This window comes from Pristiophorus japonicus, unplaced genomic scaffold, assembly GCF_044704955.1.
Source record: "Pristiophorus japonicus isolate sPriJap1 unplaced genomic scaffold, sPriJap1.hap1 HAP1_SCAFFOLD_236, whole genome shotgun sequence".
Lineage (NCBI taxonomy): Eukaryota > Metazoa > Chordata > Chondrichthyes > Pristiophoridae > Pristiophorus > Pristiophorus japonicus.
This window is the reverse complement of record NW_027252079.1, coordinates 13,576-29,233: the sequence shown is the minus strand read 5'-3', so window position 1 is coordinate 29,233 and position 15,658 is coordinate 13,576. Positions and strand designations below refer to the sequence as shown.

Sequence of the window (15,658 nt, the reverse complement as noted above, 5' to 3'; positions counted from 1 at the left end):
AATACAGCTCTTTTGTCCATGTTTGGACCAAGGCTGTAATGAGGTCTGGAACCGAGTGGTCCTGGGGGAACCCAAACTGGGTATCGGTGAGCAGGTTATTGGTGAGTAAGTACCGCTTGATAGCACTGTGGACGACACCTTCCATCACTTTGCTGATGATTGAGAGTAGACTGATGGAGCGGTAATTGGCCGGATTGGATTTGTCCTGTTTTTTGTGGACAGGACACACCTGGGCAGTTTTCTATATTGTTGTCTAGATGCCAGTGCTGTAGCTGTACTGGAACAGCTTGGCTAGAGGTGCGGCTAGTTCTGGAGCACAAGTCTTCAGCACAACAGCCGGGATGTTGTCGGGGCCCATAGCCTTTGCTGTATCCAGTGCATTCAGCCCTTTCTTGATATCACGTGGAGTGAATCGAATTGGCTGAAGACTGGCTTCTGTGATGGTGGGGACCTCAGGAGGAGGCCGATATGGATCATCCACTCGACAGTTCTGGCTGAAGATGGTTGTAAACACTTCAGCCTTTTCTTTTGCAGTCACGTGCTGGGCTCTGTCATCATTGAGGATGGGGATATTCATGGAGCCTCCTCCTCCCGTTAATTGTTTCATGGTCACCACCATTCACCACTGGATGTGGCAGGACTACAGAGCTTTAATCTGATCCGTTGGTTGTGGGATCGCTTAGCCCTGTCTATGACATGCTGCTTCCGCTTTTTAGCATGCGTGTAGTCCTGTGTTGCAGCTTCCCCAGGTTGGCACCTCATTTTCAGGTATGCCTGGTGCTGCTCCTGGCATACTCTTCTACACTCTTCATTGAACCAGGGTTGGTCCCCTGGCTTGATGGTAATGGTAGAGTGAGGGATATGCCGGGCCATGAGGTTACAGATTGTGATGGAATACAATTCTGCTGCTGCTGATGGCCCACAGTGCCTCATGGATGCCTAGTTTTGAGCTGCTAGATTTGTTCTGAATATATCCCATTTAGCACGATGGTAGTGCCACACAACACAATGGAGGGTGTCCTCCGTGTGAAGACGGGAGTTCATCTCCAGAATGACTGTGAGGTGGTCGCTGCTACCAATGCTGTCGTGGACAGATGCATCTGCGACAGGTAGATTGTTGAGGACGAGGTCAAATAGGTTTTTCCCTCATGTTGGTTCTTTCACCACCTGCTGCAGGCCCAGTCTGGCAGCTATGTCCTTCAGGACTCGGTCAGCTCGGACAGTAGTGGTGCTACCGAGCCACTCTTGATGATGGACATTGAAGTCCCCCACCCAGAGTACATTCTCTGTCCTTGCTACTCTCAGTACTTCTTCCAAGTGGTGTTCAACATGGGGGAGTACTGATTCATCAGCTGATGGAGGGCAGTAGGTGGTAATCAGCAGGTTTCCTTATCCATGCTTGACCTGAAGCCTTGAGACTTCATGGTGTCTGGGGTTTTACCTATTACTGATGTCAAACTGATGGGTCTATAGCTACCTGGGTCTGCATTGTCTCCTTTTTTAAAAATGGGGACTCCTTCCAATCTGTAGGAACCATTCCAGAGTGCAGTGAGCAATTAAAAATACAGGCAATTAGCGATAATTAATCCCTGCCCATGAGCTTGGTCCACTTGAACCCAGATAGTTTCAGCTGTGCCTAATGAGGCAATATCAAGTCTCTCTCTCGAGCTGTTAGATTCTCACTGATAAAAATAGCAACCCCACCTCCCCTTTGGCCTACACTAACCTTTCTGAAACCCTTGTAGCCCTTTAGGTGAATGTCTGTGCCATCATTGTCATCTAGTCATGTCTGAGAAATACACAATGTCTAAATTCTTCAACACAGCACAGGATTGCAATTCTAACAATTTGCTTCTAACACTCCTTTGCATTTACATGAAAGCAATTTAAAAGGTCTCACATCTATTAATTCTTGTTTCCTCCCTACTGGTTTATCTTCATGCTTTGCTGCTATGTAATTATCACGTGCAGTAAGGCTAGCTTTGAACTTATCTACACTATCCCCTTGCTGAACACCTCCCGATTATTGATGAAGTGAAGCTTCTTCTTGCAGAGGTCCTGAAGCCGATGTTGAATCCCACGGATTTGGCTATTCCTCTCCATCGATCTGGACATGACTGGTAATAGCCCGGAGACTACTAACCTTGCACCCCTTTGCTGAAGGACATCTATGAGGCTTTTGTCGGAATCCTGCAAAACAAATGGACTTCTATCCATGATATCGTTAGTTCCAATATGTAAACCTACTGCAGAATCCTGACACTCACCTTTCATTAGTTCATCCACACGATCCCGGAGATCAGCTATCTTGGCTCCTGGAAAACCGAAGTCTGCTCTTGACACAGCCTTGCCTCTACATAGGGTGCTGTCTGTGTGCCTGTTGATGGAGTCCCCTATGAGGATTTCCCATTGCCTCTTGCTCTTCCTTGGCTGTTCAAACAACGTCCTTTTGGACTTTGCAGCCTTCATCTTATCTTTTCCAAGATGCTGATATGAGCATTGAGGTTCGGTGTCACTGCTGCTAACATCACTGCCTGTTCTCCAAATCACAAAGTGGGGCATACCCCTGTTTGAAGGAATCAGAGAATCCAAAGAAACTGTCCCTTTAAACGGGCACAGAGACTCTCCCTTTAAACAGGCACAGAGACTATGTGAAACTAAGAAAGAAGCATTATTGGCTGACTAAAAGTAAACCAGATGCTGGCGCCTGTAAGTCATCGTAGGCAGTCCCTCGGAATCGAGGAAGACTTGCTTCCACTCTTAGCATGAGTTTTTAGTTGGCTGAACAGTCCAATCCGAGAACCACAGTCTCTGTCACAGGTGGGACAGACAGTGGTTGAAGGAAAGGGTGGGTGGGGAGTCTGGTTTGCCGCACGCTCTTTTCGCTGCCTGCACTTGATGTCTGCATGCTCTCGGCGACGAGACTGAGGAGCTCAGCGCCTTCCCGCATGCTCTTCCTCCACTTCGGGCGGTCTTTGGCCAGGGACTCCCAGGTGTCAGTGGGGATGTCACACTTTATCAGGGAGGCTTTGAGGGTGTCCTTGTAACGTTTCTCCTGCCCACCTTTGGCTCGTTTGCCGTGGGCAAGTTCCGAGTAGAGTGCTTGCTTTGGGAGTCCCGTGTCTGGTATGTGAACTATGTGGCCTGCCCAGCGGAGCTGATCGAGTGTGGTCAGTGCTTCAATGCTGGGGATGTTGGCCTGGACGAGGACGCTAATGTTGGTGAGTCTGTCCTCCCAGGGGATTTGTAGGATCTTGCGAGACATCGTGGGTGGTATTTCTCCAGCGTCTTGAGGTGTCGACTGTGCATGGTCCGCGTCTCTGAGCCATACAGGAGGCGGGAATTACTACGGTGCCTGTAAGTAGCTCTCCACCAGCCGACATCCGACTGAACCCCGACTGCTGAAGCTGTGGTTGTCAGTGCCAGGCACAGGACCAGGGGGCGAGGGACAATTTTTGGTCCGGGGCGCTGTGCATGGTTATGACTTCAGCATCACGGAGTGCAGCAGAGTCACTGCAAAACTCCCGCCAACTTTAGCGGAAAGCACTGTTCTCACCGCGCCCAGTCGCAAACTCTCTTGCACCCCATTTCGTGAGCTGGGGGCAGTAACGCGAGATGTAAAGTAGCAAAATTTCACTCCCTCTCCCTTTAAACATGCACAGAGACACTGCACCTTTAAACATGCACAGAGACACTGCACATTTAAACAAGCACAGGGACACTGCACCTTTAAACATGCACAGGGACACTGCAAATTTAAACAGGCACAGGGACACTGCAAATTGAAACAGGGACACTGCACCTTTAAACAGGCACAGGGACACTGCAAATTGAAACAGGCACAGGGACACTGCACCTTTAAACATGCACAGAGACACTGCACCTTTAAACAGGCACAGGGATACTGCAAATGTAAACAAACACAGGGACACTGCACCTTTAAACATGCACAGAGACACTGCACCTTTAAACATGCACAGGGACACTGCTCCTTTAAACATGCACAGAGACACTGCTCCTTTAAACATGCACAGAGACACTGCACCTTTAAACATGCACAGAGACACTGCACCTTTAAACATGCACAGAGACACTGCACCTTTAAACAGGCACAGGGACACTGCACCTTTAAACATGCACAGGGACACTGCAAATTTAAACAGGCACAGAGACACTGCACCTTTAAACAGGCACAGGGACACTGCAAATTGAAACAGGCACAGGGACACTGCACCTTTAAACATGCACAGGGACACTGCAAATTTAAACAGGCACAGGGACACTGCAAATTGAAACAGGGACACTGCACCTTTAAACAGGCACAGGGACACTGCAAATTGAAACAGGCACAGGGACACTGCACCTTTAAACATGCACAGAGACACTGCACCTTTAAACAGGCACAGGGATACTGCAAATGTAAACAAACACAGGGACACTGCACCTTTAAACATGCACAGAGACACTGCACCTTTAAACATGCACAGGGACACTGCTCCTTTAAACATGCACAGAGACACTGCACCTTTAAACATGCACAGGGACACTGCACCTTTAAACATGCACAGAGACACTGCACCTTTAAACATGCACAGAGACACTGCACCTTTAAACATGCACAGAGACACTGCACCTTTAAACATGCACAGAGACACTGCTCCTTTAAACATGCACAGAGACACTGCTCCTTTAAACATGCACAGAGACACTGCACCTTTAAACATGCACAGAGACACTGCACCTTTAAACATGCACAGAGACACTGCACCTTTAAACAGGCACAGGGACACTGCACCTTTAAACATGCACAGGGACACTGCAAATTTAAACAGGCACAGAGACACTGCACCTTTAAACAGGCACAGGGACACTGCAAATTGAAACAGGCACAGAGACACTGCACCTTTAAACAGGCACAGGGACACTGCAAATTGAAACAGGCACAGGGACACTGCACCTTTAAACATGCACAGGGACACTGCACCTTTAAACATGCACAGAGACACTGCACCTTTAAACATGCACAGAGACACTGCACCTTTAAACATGCACAGAGACACTGCACCTTTAAACATGCACAGAGACACTGCACCTTTAAACATGCACAGAGACACTGCACCTTTAAACATGCACAGAGACACTGCACCTTTAAACATGCACAGAGACACTGCACCTTTAAACATGCACAGAGACACTGCACCTTTAAACATGCACAGAGACACTGCACCTTTAAACATGCACAGAGACACTGCACCTTTAAACAGGCAGTGACACCCTCAAAGCCGCCTTGAAAAAGTGCAACATCCCCACCGACACCTGGGAATTCCTGGCTTAAGACCACCCGAAGTGAAGGAAAGCATCCGGGAAGGCACTGAACAGCTCGAGTCTCTTTGCCGGGAGCAAGCTGAAGCCAAGCACCGACAGCGGAAGGAGCGCACGACAACCCAGGCTCCCCATCCACCCGTTCCTTCAACCACCTTCTACCTCACCTGTGACAGAGACTGTAATTCCTGCATTGGACTCTTCAGTCACCTGAGAACTCATAGAAACATAGAAACATAGAAAATAGGTGCAGGAGCAGGCCATTTGGCCCTTCGAGCCTGCACCACCATTCAATATGATCATGGCTGACCATGCAACTTCAATACCCCATTCCTGCTTTCTCTCCATACACCCTGATCCCTTTAACCATAAGGGCCACATCAAACTCCCTTTTGAATATGTCCAACGAACTGGACTCGACAACTTTCTGTGGCAGAGAATTCCACAGGTTCACAACTCTCTGGGTGAAGAAGTTTCTCCTCATCTTGGTCCTAAATGGCTTACCCCTTATCCTTAGATTGTGACCCCTGGTTCTGGACTTCCCCAACATCGGGAACATTTATCCTGCATCTAACCTGTCCAATCCCGTCAGAATTTTATACATTTCTATGAGATCCCCTCTCATTCTTCTAAATTCCAGTGAGTATAAGCCTAGCCGATCCAGTCTTTCCTCATATGTAAGACCTGCCATCCCGGGAATCAGTCTGGTGAACCTTCGCTGCACTCCCTCAATAGCAAGCACATCCTTCCTCAGATTAGGAGACCAAAACTGCACACAATACTCAAAGTGTGGTCTCACCAAGGCCCTGTATAACTACAGCCAGACCTCCCTGCTCCTATACTCAAATCCCTTTGTTGTGAAGGCCAGCATGCCATTTGCTTTCTTTACTGCCTGCTATACCTGCATGCCAACCTCAATGATTGATGTATCATGACACCCAGGTCTCGGTGCACCTCCCCTTTTACTAATCTGTCACCATTCAGATAATCTGCCTTCCTGTTTTTGCCACCAAAGTGGATAACCTCACACTTACCCACATTATACTGCATCTACCATGCATTTGCCCACTCACCTAACCTGTCCAAGTCACCCTGCAGCTTCTTAGCATCCTCCTCGCAGCTCGCACTGCCACCTAGCTTAGTGTCATCTGCATACTTGAAGATATTACATTCAATTCCTTCGTCTAAATCATTGTAAATAGCTGGAATCGCAGCACTGAGCCCTGCGGTACCCCGCAAGTCACTGCCTGCCATTCTGAAAAGGACCCGTTTATCCCAACTATATGCTTCCTGTCTGCCAACCAGTTCTCTATCCACGTCGGTACATTACCCCTGCATGTGCTTTAATTTTGCACACCAATCTCTTGTGTGGGACCTTGTCAAAAGCCTTTTGAAAGTCCAAATACACCACATCCACTGGTTCTCCCTTGTCCACTCTACAGTTACATCCGCAAAAAATTCGATTTGTCAAGCATGATTTCCCTTTCATAAATCCATGCTGACTTGGACCGAGCCTGTCACTGCTTTCCAAATGCGCTGCTAATTCGTTTTTAATAATTGACCCCAGCATTTTCCTGACCATCGATGTCATTTTTAATGTGGCAGCAAGTGATCCTCGACTCCGAGGGACTGCGGCAGAAGAGAAGACCCTGCCCCTTTAAACAGGCTCAGTGACCCTGCCCCTTTAAACAGGCTCAGTGACCCTGCCCCTACAAACAGGCTCAGTGACCCTGCCCCTACAAACAGGCTCAGTGACCCTGCCCCTACAAACAGGCTCAGTCACCCTGCCCCTACAAACAGGCTCAGTGACCCTGCCCCTACAAACAGGCTCAGTGACCCTGCCCCTACAAACAGGCTCAGTGACCCTGCCCCTACAAACAGGCACAGTGACCCTGCCCCTACAAACAGGCACAGTGACCCTGCCCCTACAAACAGGCACAGTGACCCTGCCCCTACAAACAGGCACAGTGACCCTGCCCCTACAAACAGGCACAGTGACCCTGCCCCTTTAAACAGGCTCAGTCACCCTGCCTCTCAGGGAGAGCGCACCCTGTATTTTTCTCCGATTGATTGATTGTTGCTGTAGCCCCGCCTCCTGCCGCTGATTGGTGCAGAATAGCGCGGGCTGATGCCCCACGTGGCCTCGCCATTGGCTGCGGGCTGAGTGATGGCGGCGCGCGGGGTGGCAGTGTGCTGGCGGGCTCCGCTCGCGGCCCGGATGTTCGGTGAGTCGCAGTGGGTAAGGCGGGCGGAGTTGTGCGCAGGCGCTGGGCCACTCACTTACATAGAAATTAGGTTCAGGAGCAGGCCATTCGGCGCCTCAAGCCTGCACCGCTATTCAATAAGATCATGGCTGATCATTCACCTCAGTACCCTTTTCCTGCTTTCTCTCATGCCCCTTGATCCCTTTAGCCATAAGGGCCATATCTAACTCCCTCTTGAATATATCCAATGAACTGACATCAACAACTCTCTGCGGCAGGGAATTCCACAGGTCAACAACTCTCTGAGTGAAGAAGTTTCTCCTCATCTCAGTCCTAAATGGCCTACCCCTTATCCTTAGACTGTGTCCCCTGGTTCTGGACTTCCCCAACATCGGGAACATTGTTCCCGCATCTAACCTGTCCCGTCCCGTCAGAATCTTATACGCTTCTATGAGATCCCCTCTCATCCTTCGAAACTCCAGTGTATAAAGGCCCAGTTGATCCAGTCTCTCCTCATATAACAGTCCAGCCATCCCGGGAATCAGTCTGGTGAACCTTCGCTGTACTCCCTCAATAGCAAGAATGTCCTTCCTCAGACTAGAAGACCAAAACTAAACACAATATTCTAGTTGAGGCCTCATTAAGGCCCTGTACAACTGCAGTAAGACCTCCCTGCTCCTATATTCAAATCCCCTAGCTATGAAAGCCAACATACCATTTGCCGCCTTTACCGCCTGCTGTACCTGCGTGCCCACTTTCAATGACTGATGTACCATGACACCCAGGTCTCATTGCACCTCCCCTTTTTCTAGTCTGCCGCCATTCAGATAATATTCTGCCTTCCTGTTTTTGCCCCCAAAATGGATAACCTCACATTTATCCACATTATACTGCATCTGCCATGTATTTGCCCACTCACCTAACCTGTCCAAGTCACTCTGCAGCCTCTTAGCATCCTCCTCACAGCTCACACCGCCACCCAGTTTAGTGTCATCCGCAAGCTTGGAGATATTACACTCTATTCCTTCATCCAAATCGTTGGTGTATATTGTGGGCAGTGAGGTTTGTGCCACCGAATGGTAAGTGGGTGGTGGCTGCCGGAGAGCTTCGGGCGGCGACGGGTCTTGTTTACTGGCGGAGTGGAGGGGAGAGAGATGACGGTTTATTGGGAAAGAGTTCGACCGCCATCTTTGGGCAACGCAGGGCCACCCGCCCGCCACGGGGAGCAGGGAACGAGAGGGGCGGGGCTTGCTCTGACGTCACAGCGCTTCCCATTGTTCCGCTGCAGGGCAGGGAGCATGTGCGGCGGCCATCTTAGTGCAGGAATGCCATCAGGTGCAGGATGGTGACCATTGACATGAGTAAAGCTGCAGCAGCTGGGGTGGTTATACTTGGAACAGTGAAGGTGCAGGGCAGGTTTAACAGAGGTGCTCACAATCAGGAAGGCTTTAGATTGAGTCAGGGAACAGAGTGGTTCTGCTCACACAATCAGAGAATGGCTACAGCACGGAAGGCCATTCGGCCCATCGAGCCTGTGCCACTCCCCCACCCTTTCCCCTGAGCCCTTCAAATGTTTTTCTTTCCGATACAGGGCACTTATCCAATTCCTTTTTGAAAGTCGTGATTGAGTCTGCCTCCACCACCTTTTCAGGCCGTGCATTCCAGATCCTAACCACTCGCTGCGTAAAAATGATTTTTCTTGTGTCACCTTTGGTTCTTCTGCCAATCGCCTTAAATCTGTGTCCTCTGGTTCTTGACCCATCTGCCAATCGGAACAGCTTCTCTCTATCCACTCTGTCCAGGTCCTTCATGATTTTAAACAGGTCTATCAAATCTCCTCTAACCATCTCTGTTCCAAGGAGAACAACTCCAGCTTCTCCAGTCTATCCACTGAAGTTCCTCATCCGTGGAAAAATTCTTGTAAATCTTTTCTGCACCTTCTCTAAGGCCTTCACATCCTAAAGTGTGGTGGCCAGAATTGGACACAATACTCCAGTTGAGGCCGAACCAGTGTTTTATAAATGTTCATCATAACTTCCTTGCTTTTGTACTCTTGAGGTTCCAGCCACATATCCACGGCATAACTAAAATCGCCTTTTTCCAGCTCCATAACATTGCCTGCCTCCGCCCCTGCCTCAGCTCTTCTGCTGCTGAAACCCTCATTCATGCCTTTGTTACCTTTAGACTTGACTGCACCAACTCACTCCTGGCCGGCCTTCCACACTATGTGAACTTGAAGTCATCCAAAACTCAGCAGCACGTGTACTAACCCACACCAAGTAAAGATCACCCATCACCCTGTGATTTCTGACCTACATTGGCTCCCAGTTAAACAACCTCGATTTCAAAATTCACATCCTTGTTTACAAATCACTCCATGGACATGCCCCTCTGTATCTCTCTCATCTTTTTCAGCCTCACAACCCCACAAGGTGTCTGCGCTCCTCAAATTCTGGCCTCTTGAACATCCCTCATTATAACTGCTCAACCATCGGTTGCCTGGGCCCTAAGCTCTGGAACTCCCTCCCTAAACCTCTGCGCCTCTCTTTCCTCCTTTAAGACGCTCGTTAAAACCTACCTCTTTAAACAAGCTTTTGATCGTCTGCCTTCATTTCTTCTATGGCTTGGTGTCAAATTGATCTGTTTGTCTGTAACACTGTTGTGAAGCACCTTCGGATGTTTTACTACGTTAAAGGCGCTATATAAAGTAAAGTGATTACTATTATGCCTCTATGATGCCTAGGATCCCATAAGCTTTTTTTAACCACTTTCTCAACCTGTCCTGCCACCTTCAACGATTTGTGCACATATACCCGCATGCACCCCCTTCAGGTTTGTAACCTTTAGTTTATATTGCCTCTCCTCATTCTTCCTACCAAAATCGCACTTTTCTGCATTAAATTTAATCTGCCACGTGTCCGTCCATTTCACCAGCCTATGCCCTCTTAAAGTCAATTACTATCTTCCGCACTTGTTCACTATACTTCCAAGTTTTGTTATCTGCACCCTTTTGAAATTGTGCCCTGCACACCCAAATCTAAGCCATTAATATAGATCAAGAAAAACAGTGGTCCTAGTAACAACCCTTGGGGAACATCACTGCATAACTTTCTTCAGTCCGAAAAACAACCGTTCACCACTACTCTCTGTTTCCTGTCACTTAGCCAATTTCATATCCATGCTGACACTATCCCGTTTATTCCATGGGATTCAACTTTGCTGGCAAACCTATTATGTGGCGCTTTATCAAACGCCTTTTGGAAGTCCATGTATATCACATCAACTGCAATGCCCTCATCAATCCTCTCTGTTACCTCATCAAAAACTCAATCAAGTTGGATAAACATGATTTGCCTTTAACAAATCTGTGCTGACTTTCCTTAATAATCCATAATAGTGACTGTTAATTTTGACCCGGATTATCATTTCTAAAAGCTTCCCCACTACAGAGGTTAAACTGACTGGCCAGTACTTGCTGGGTTTATCCGTGAACGCTTTTTTGATCAAGTGTCAAATATTTGCAATTCTCCAGCCCTATATCCAAGGAGGATTGGAAGATTCTGGTCAGTACCTCTGTAATGCTCACTCTTTTCCTGGGGTGCCGAGGGACGTTACTGAAAGAAAAGAGACTTACATTTATACATCGCTTTTCACAATGTCCCAAAGTGCCTTACAGCCAATGAAGTACTTTTGGAGTGTAGTCACTGTTGTAGTGTGGGAAACGTGGCTCGCAATTTGCGCACAGCAAGCTCCCACAAACAGCAATATGATAATGACCAGATAATCTGTTTTTGTGATGTTGATTGAGGGATAAATATTGACCAGCCCAGTGGGGATAACTCCCCTGCTCTTCTTCAAAACAGTGCCATGGGATCTTTTACATCCACCTGAGAGAACAGAGGGCCTCCAACAGTGCAGCACACCCTCAGTACTGCACTGCAGTGTCGGCCTAGATTTTTGTGCTCCAGTCTCTAGAGTGGGACTTGAACCTACAACCTCCTGACTCAGAGGCAAGGTTGTGTGAGCCACTGGCTGACACTCCCCTGGGTTACTGGACTAGTAATCCAGAGGCCTGGACTAATGGATTCGGTTACAAGAGTTGAAATCCCACCACAGCAGCTGGGGAATTCAATTAAAGAAATCTGGAATATGAAGCTAGTATCAGAAATGATGACCATGAAAACTCCCGGATTATCTGGTTCACTAATGTCCTTTGGGGAAGGAAATCTGCCGTCCTTACCTGGTCTGGCCTATATGTGACTCCAGACCCACACCAATGTGATTGACTCTTAACTGCCCCTGAGCTTCAAGAAGGCATCTCACCACCACCTTCTCGAGGGTAATTATGGATGGGCAATAAATGCCTGCCTTCCCAGTGATGCCCACATTCCATGAATGAATATTAAAAAAGAGAAACTACAATGGCTGAAGGGTTGGTAACCAGAGATTTAGTGTAGTTGGGAAACGAGCCAGAGGGGAGATAAGAACATAAGAAAAAGTAGGCTATTTGGCCCCTCGAGCCTGTTCCGCCATTCAATAAGATCATGGCTGATCTGATTTATTAAAACCGTTCATGATTTTGAACACTCTATCAAATCTCCTCTTAACCATTTCTGCTCCAAGGAGAATAACCATAGTATCTCCACATAAGTCCCTCATTCTTGGTACCATTCTACTAAATCTCTTCTACACCCTCTCTAAGGTATAGACATCCTTCCGAAAGTGTGGTGCCCAGAATTAAGAATAATGCATCAGCTGAGGCCTAACCATGTTTTATAAAGGTATGGCATAACTAAACATCAAATGCTGATATTTGTGTGATGGGGTTTAGACGGGCGAGGTTTATCCAGTCAGTTGGATGTGAGCTGAAACATGTGCACTTGGAGTGGAGAGCCAGGGACACGCTGTGTAACCGGGCACAGACACTCTGCACAGCCCACACATCACTTGTTTCCCACTTGGCCCCAAAGGAATATGTTAAATGCAGCAATTGATTTGATTTTAAATAGTTTAGTTTATAAATTTAATCTTGCTTCTCTAATTTTATTTCTTAACTCAGATTCACGGCCACATTTTATTTCTTCCTCTGAGAGACTCAACTTCATCTAGCAGCGTAATGTTGGCGAGTGGTGATTGATTGCCCTGGGAACCAATAGGAAGAGAGCTCAGAGGCCGGAGGGCCCAGGGTTCAGCATGTTCTGCAACCAATCGCGGTGCTTGAGGGGTGGATCCTGAGTCCGCCAGTCAGGTGAGTCAGTGTGAACCCCTGTTAAACAATTTATCTTTTAAAAGTTAAATTGAGATTTCTTTTGTCAATCAAATAGTTTAACATTTGTCTGTATTTTGATTCCCTGGAGTTTCTATTATGAGTTTCAGACACTTCAGTGCCAAGTGGACCAGGTGTTTAAAGGTCATTCAATTCCCTCTTTCCATGTCGCTGTTCGTTAAAGGCACATCGATTGATTTACCCTCATTATGCGTCTTTAATGGTTAAAGTATATCCTATTTCTTATGCTCTTAAAGCCTAGTGGAAATCCAGAACTCTGTTCCCCATAAAACTGAGGCTGGGGGCCAATTGAAAATTCTAAAACTGAGGTTGTTAGATTCTTCTTAGGCAAGGGTATTAATGGCGATGGAACCAAGGCAGGTAGATAGAGTTAAAATACTGATCAGCCACAATCTAATTGAATGGCAGAACAGGCTCAAGGAGCCGAATTGCCTATTCCTGTTCCTATGTTCCTACTTGGTGATGACTTTTGTAAACAGCTTTTACAAGGGATTGAAAGGTGAGGATATGCAGACAGGATTAAACCTGGGTCCCTCTTGTTCCTAGGACTCAGTCACACTGGGTGGTGCCTTTAACCACTGAGCCATTGGGAGGAGGGTCCAGTGACCCTGCTGGAAAATGCACATGTGAGGCCTCAGGTAAGGACAGTGGAATAGCCTGTCGACACTCACTGTCGAGATTCATACATAGAGATTGGGCACATGGGTCACATATTGGAGAGAAACTGGTGAGTGTAGAACTGTACCCAGCCAGAGTCAGCACCTTCAGGGGAGGAGAGGAAGGGGAACCAGTGAGTGTTGAACTGAACCTAGCCAGAGTCAGCATCTTCAGGGGAGGAGAGGGAGGGGAACCAGTGAGTGTTGAACTGTACCCAGCCAGAGTCAGCACCTTCAGGGGAGGAGAGGGAGAGGAACCAGTGAGTGTTGAACTGTGAGGGTGAAATAGTAGCAATTTGTGTAAGGTGCCTTATTCCTTCTTCGCTCCCTGGATCCTAAAACTACAGAACTCACTCTTCCCCTCCTGAAGTCTGCAGGCTCTAAAACTGAAGCTTGGTGGCCCTCAGTCCCTACTCCCTGATTTACCTACCCAGCTCTCCTACTCTTTCCCCCTTGGTTATGTTCCTATGGACCTTCCCCGGGGATTCTCAGTATGAACAGGGGGATGTGTGTTGAGACAGGATGTTCCAGCTCTCCACCTTTTAAAGGGACAAGGAGAGGACCAGCTGAGCTGAATGGCCCTGCTTTATGACATTGCTGCAGTGCCTAGCAACCAACTTTCCTGAGCCCTGCTCATTATGGGCTGGCAGGGTTTGATGGGACAGTGTAGAGGGAGCTTTACTCGGTATCTAACCCGTGTTGTACCTGCGCTGGGAGTGTTTGATGGGATAGTGTAGGGGGAGCTTTACGCTGTGTCTAACCCGTGCTGTACCTGTCCTGACGGACATTTACTTTATATATTGAATCCGTACTCCTCTTGACCTGGGAGTGTTTTATGGGACATTGTAGAGGGAGCTATATTCCGTATCTAACGTGGGCTGTACTTACCCCGGGATTGTTTTATGGGTCATTTGCTCCACATGCAACTCGTGCTGCACCAGCCCTGGGAGTATTTGATGGGACAGTATAGAGGGAGCTTTACTTTTTATCTAACCCATCCTGTACCTGTTCTGGAGTGTTTGATGGTACAGTGTAGACAGAGGTTAACCCTGTATCTAACCTGTGCATTACCTGCCCTGGGCATGTTTGATGCACTGTGCAGAGGGAGCTTTACTCTGTATCTAACCCGTGCTGTACCTGCAATGGGAATGTTTGATGCGTCAGTGTAGAGGGAGCTTTACTCTATATTTAACCTGTGCTGTACCTGCAATGGGAATGTTTGATGCGTCAGTGTAGAGGGAGCTTTACTCTGTATCTAACCCGTATTGTACCTGCAATGGGAATGTTTGATGCGTCAGTGTAGAGGGAGCTTTACTCTGTATCTAATCCGTGCTGTAGCTGCCTTGGGTTGTTTAATGGGACAGTGTAGAGCGAGATTTAACCTGTATATCATAGATTCATTGAAGTTTACAGCACGGAAGGAGACCATATCAGCCCATCGTGTCCGTGCCGGAAAACAAGAGGCTATCCAGCCTAATCCCACTTTCCAGCTCTCGGTCCATAACCCTGCAGGTCACGGCAGTTCAAGTGCCCATCCAAGTACTTTTTAAATATGGTGCGGGTTTCTGCCTCTATCACCCTTTCAGGCCGTGAGTTCCAGACCCCCACAACCTTCTGGTTGAAGAAATGAACACTCAAATCCCCTCTAAACCTTCTACCACTTACTTTAAATTTGGTTGTTGACCCTTCTGCTAAGGGAATAGGCCCTTTCTATCCACTATATCTAGGCACCTCATAATTTTATACACCTCAATGAGGTCTCCCCTCAGCCTCCCCTGTTCCAAGGAAAACAAGCCCAGCCTATCCAATCTGTCCTCATAGCTAAGGTTTTCCATTCCCGGCAACATCCTCAGAAATCTCCTCTGTATCCTCTCCAGTGCAATCACGTCCTTCCTATAATGCGGTGACCAGAACTGCACGCAGTACTCCAGCTGTAGCCTAACCAGTGTTTTATACAGTTCAAGCAAAACCTCCCTGCTCTTGTATTCTATGCCTCGCCTAATAAAGGCAAGGATTCCATATGCTTTCTTAACCACCTTATTTACCTAGCCGACTACCTTCAGGGATCTGTGGATCTGCACTCCAAGGTCCCTTTGTTCCTCTACACTTCTCAGTGGCCTACCATTTAATGTATGTTCCCTCTCCTTGTTAGTCCTCCACAAATACTTCACCTCACACTTCTCTGGATT

General features: G+C 47.8%; 1 protein-coding gene across 6 annotated transcripts in view; it reads left to right on the top strand.

The window, feature by feature from the left end:
- The window catches only part of LOC139245789 (zinc finger protein 239-like), a 64,545-nt gene that overhangs the window by 35,328 nt on the left and 13,559 nt on the right, over positions 1-15,658 (top strand). For 4 of the 6 annotated variants that reach the window (XR_011590098.1, XR_011590097.1, XR_011590094.1 and 1 more), the window contains exons 3-4: positions 12,229-12,307; positions 12,586-12,774. The gene's annotated coding sequence lies outside the window, so the exon portion shown is untranslated. Of the gene's footprint in view, positions 1-12,228; positions 12,308-12,585; positions 12,775-13,359; positions 13,450-15,658 lie in introns of those variants that run through there. The other 2 variants (XR_011590099.1, XR_011590095.1) reach the window with 2 other exon arrangements.